The sequence below is a fragment of the Prionailurus viverrinus genome, chromosome D4 (genome assembly GCF_022837055.1).
Source record: "Prionailurus viverrinus isolate Anna chromosome D4, UM_Priviv_1.0, whole genome shotgun sequence".
Classification (NCBI taxonomy): domain Eukaryota; kingdom Metazoa; phylum Chordata; class Mammalia; order Carnivora; family Felidae; genus Prionailurus; species Prionailurus viverrinus.
In genome coordinates, this window is record NC_062573.1 from 58,211,674 (window position 1) to 58,216,454 (window position 4,781).

General features: G+C 42.6%; 1 non-coding gene across 1 annotated transcript; it reads left to right on the forward strand.

The window, feature by feature from the left end:
* The first annotated feature begins 453 nt into the window (after positions 1–453).
* On the forward strand, positions 454–538 carry TRNAQ-UUG (transfer RNA glutamine (anticodon UUG)). Its single transcript has one exon. It is a non-coding gene; the product is annotated as a tRNA-Gln (tRNA).
* Positions 539–4,781: the final 4,243 nt, after the last annotated feature.

The following is a 4,781-nucleotide window of genomic DNA, read 5'->3' on the forward strand; positions in this document are numbered from 1 at the left end:
GCTCCTTCCTTGTACTAGTGCCTACTTGAAATAGTACAGGAATTCTCATCATTTTTAACTTTCTGTAGTCCAACTCATGAGGGGAATCAGTCAATCATGAAGAGACATCCAGATGATAGTAGAATTGAACCCTCAGCAAAATACTGTATGAGAAACACAGCTGGAAATGGTACCTGGTTTGCCAGGTAAGAACAGAGGGGCACTCTTTCTTGCTTTTTATCATGCTGGTCTGAGTAGAAGAATAAATGCTGGTGGTGACAGGAGTGCCTGGCTGCCAGAACCAGTTAGGCTTACAGTAGGCATAACAGATCGGGGTGAGAAGGAGGTTTATACGAGCAGGGGTCACAATACTGAGTACTGAAGGGCAAAAAACTATGACAACAGGATAGCAATATAGATACAAGATCCCAGGAATATCACCAGGAACTGAAATTTAAGAAATGCAAGGGGGGTGCCTGGGTGGCTCAGTCGGTTGAGCGACTGACTTTGGCTCAGGTCATGATTCCACGGTTTGTGGGTTCAAGCCCCGCGTCAGGCTCCGTGCTGACAGCTCAGAGCCTGGAGCCTGCTTCTATTCTGTGTCTCCCTCTCTCTCTGCCCCTCCCCCACTCATGCTCTGTCTCTGTCTCAGAAATAAAAATAAAAAAACATTAAAAAAAAAAAAGAAATGCAAGGAAAAAGTGTGTCTTTCTGTTACCATCACCATAAGGCTCCAAGAACGTCCCTAAGTATATCGTGGACTTGGAAAAAATTCTGAGCCTTCTGTTGATCTGGAGTTACTTTTTATTACTTTTATCTTAGACTCTTTTCTTTTGCACAGGATTTTACTGGGAAATCTTTAAAAATATTCAGACTTAAAGTCAGAATTTGCAATGAGGTTAAGAGAAAGTATTGCGATAGTAAAAGTAAAAAAATTTTCAATAAAATTCCATCAACCATTCTTTTTGTGCTAATGTATAGCATATATGTCTTTTTTTTCTGGCCCTATGTTATCTTATTGTAGACATTCATTGATGTCCTATCATTATGGACAGTAACTTGTTTCTAACTTTTTGCTATTGCAAACAAATCTGGATTGAACAATTTGTTCATAAGATGAATCAAATCAATTAATTGCTTTAAAACCATTATTGGCTATGACCCTGTTGCCCTTTGGAAAACCCATCCTCTTAAATCTGGCACGTGAAGCTCTTTATAATCCAGCCCCAGTTCACCTTAGAGCCTCCTCTCCAGCCAGGCTTTACACTAACCCCAGTGCCTCCAGACTCAGCTCAGATGTCCCTTCCTTTGTAAAAAGCTCTCCCACCTTTTCCCAGGTCAAGTGTTATTTCCTTTCTCTGAAGAACCACAGATCTTTATTCCCACATCAATAAAAACTGGCATCATAATTATTTTTCAGGATACTTCTCTTGCCCCAGAGTCAGAGTTTAAGGCTAGTAAGTGGATTTACATTCCTGTTGTATAGCCAGTCTTGTTCACAGGGCCTGACACAGAAAAATAGTTGCTCAGTAAATGCTTGTTGAGAAAATGTATGATTATTTGATGGAGTTTTGTTAAATCACTGAGATTTTTGGCTGAAGTTTAAATTTTCTCTTGGGTTTACCCTTTTTTAAAAGCCAGTAGACTATCATCCAAGAGTAAACAGAGAAAATGAGACTGTAACATCAGTAACAGTCCTCTTATAGCTGCCTAGAGTGTTATAAAACCATCTCAAAGATCCCCTAGTCATGGTTTGGTGGGTTGGGCTAGACAAATGAGAGAGTGTGCTGGAAGGAAAAGAAAAAAAAAGTCCGAAGTTTTTCTATGAGATCAGTCCCAGAACCATGTCTGCGACAGTTTCCCAGACAAAAGAATCCAAAGTCTACTGTAGGATGTACCACAGCATGTATCTAGGTAATATATTTTCTGAGGCCTGTCATCTTAGCAGGAAGTAGGAGTGTGGTGCTAGTTGGGGGACAGCAGCACTTTGGGACATGGAATTAGGAGTGGAAATGTTTTTGAGAAACTGGAAACATGGGGACAGATAGGACCCTGAAATCTAGCAGGGCACCTGACACCAGCCCATGAGGCCAAGTCTTTATGGCAAAAACTTGCTTGTGAGTTTAAGACTTTGCTTTTCAATAATTTAGTTCAGTGGCTTCAGAACTTTGCAGTGATCCACAATAAGAAATACATTTTATGCCCCAAGCCAAAACAAGCATACAGAAATAGGCATAACTAAAACAAAGTTCTCATATTTATTTTCATATATGCAACATAGTCTGACCTATTCTATTCTATTCTATTCTATTTTAATTTTTAATGCTGGTCATGGCACATTGCATTGATTTCAGGACCTGAAGTGTGAAAATCAGTGCCCAAGGATAACGGAAAAAAGAACAATATCTTAATTTCATGACATTAGGAGTGGTTAGCTGCCAAATGGGAGGTTATTACACAAGGACGACTGTCATGTGTCCCATGACCATTAACCTTAAGTAAGTGATGAAGGCTCAGAATCCTCAGTTGTTAAGAAAACACTGGCCATAACTTGTAATGTTTTAATTGCGTGTTGGGAAGAGACAAAGAGATTGAGAAGGAGAGAGGAGGCGCACGCTTGGAGAGAAGAAAGACCCTTTCAGAAAGTCCGTGTCTTTCACGAGTGGAGTGGCTGATGCAGTAGAAGGAAGACATAAAAGACAGAGCAGAAGGTCAAAAGAGTCTTTCTGAAGAAGAAATTACTCATACTCATCTTTTTGCTAAGCACACAAAATCACAATCTGCTAGTTGAGTTAATCTGGACATCGAAGCTCATTCCTGGTCCAGAGAAAGGAGGAGATTATAGGTAGGAGCTAAGCAGACAGCATGAACTTTTTAATAACAGAAAGTTCACAAATATTTTTTTTCCCACTCCTGGGAAAGTAGAAGGAAATAAATTAGAGGCACATGCCAGGACCTTCAACCTCCCTGCCTCCCACTAACATCTAGAACAACTAAACATCAAGCATCCCTTAGTGGTTTCCTCTTTGTGTGAACATGCATGAGCGATGGGAAAGAGATATACTTGAGGCCAGTACATTTTTAACTCCCTGGGAGGTATTTTTTTAAAACTAAACAAGACTTCATTTGGACCTTCAAAGATGAAATAATGAAGCAACTTTCCTTGAGTGCCGTATCTTATTCTATCAGCAACTTTTTGTAGACTTGAACACTACATCAATTAACACCTTTTAACTCAGGATAAACTCCTCCTCTGGGAATAGTTCTATCCTAAAGGAATGCAGATATAGGAAGGGCCAAAGGTGTACTGTAGTTGTGGATTTAGGCATTATCCTCTATTCCAAGCAGCAACAGTAGAGTTTGCTGTGTTTTGAATATCCCACTGCCAAAGGCAAGTGTGCCAAAAACAAAAACAAAAGCAAAAACAAAAAAACAAGAAACAAAACAAAACAAAAACCCCATACACAATTTATTTTTTTAATGTTTATCTATTTATTTGGGGGGAAGGGGCAGAAAGAGAGGGAGAGAGAATCCAGGCAGACTCTACCCTGTCATTGCAGAGCGCGACGCGTGGCTCGAACTCATGAACCATGGGATCATGACCTGAGCCAAAACCAAGAGTTGGACACTTAACCCACTGAGCTACCCAGGGGCCCCTTATTATTATTATTTTTTTTTACATAAAACTTTATTTCTATTTGAAACCCTCATTCTACCACCTGGCAGAAGCGTAAAGTGCAAAATTCTTTTCAGCATTTTCCAGTTTCCCGTCTCTCTCTTGGGTTGTACCTTACATTCTGGAGGCCTTATGTTGGATTCCTGGCTGTCAGGGATGACAGCCTGCCATTCCCTGAGGCGCCACAGGCCCACCCGCCTCCAGCTGGGTCGGCCACACACTCCTGCTCCCTGCTGCACACGCTCAGCTGAACAGCCAGTCCTTAGCAAATCCGTGTGTCCCACTTTCTCCAACATCCTTTTGGTGTTTCAGGAATATCCACCTCTCCACTGAGGTGGAAATTCTCATAAGGTCCCAGAAAAACATACTTGAAGCTCCAGGATGCGAACTCCAAGTCTGATTTCCTTTCACTTGAAAATATGTGAAATGTAATAAGCAGGGAATATGCTACTTCCTTGGGACCGAGTCAGTGTGGTTGCTTCTGGCCAACAAGCACTTCAGGGTGAGGAAAGTGAGGGTGCTGAGTGTGATCTGCTCTGACCTTCTGCGTCCCACCGTGCTCTGTACTCTGCCATATCTTCCCTCGGGGCTCTGCCCCTGGCTCCAGCAGCTTCAAGCAGACACTGGCAATAGATCAAAGGGCAGGAGGAGGGGGAGAGGGAGGTACTGATCTCCCTGGCTCCTTTCTTTCTGAGTCACAGGTGGGCAGACACTGTATTCCTCTCCTGAAAGCCGTGTGGTTGTTGTGTGGCCGTCTCCTGCAGACACAGCCACTGTGATGGCTATAGCTCTCTCCAGGCCCCGGTGACCTAAAGATGGCCGTGGGTCTCCAACGTGTCACCACTTTATCCTGCCCACCCACAGCTTTGTAAACAGTTCCTTCACTGAACTCTCTCTAGTCACCCTGCTCGCCTGTTTCTGTTTCATCTGTTTTCTTCTGGAACCTGACAGAATGAGTTCATTTTACAGATATTCAGCAGTGGGAGGACCCTGCTTTCTGTAGTTCTAGAGCAACCCTTCTTGGATCGGGGTGGGACAGGTGTTGGGTGACGGAGAACAGAGAGACTGTTCACACCCCATGGTACTATACCCAACACATCCATCCTGGTGACTGCCATATTTATAG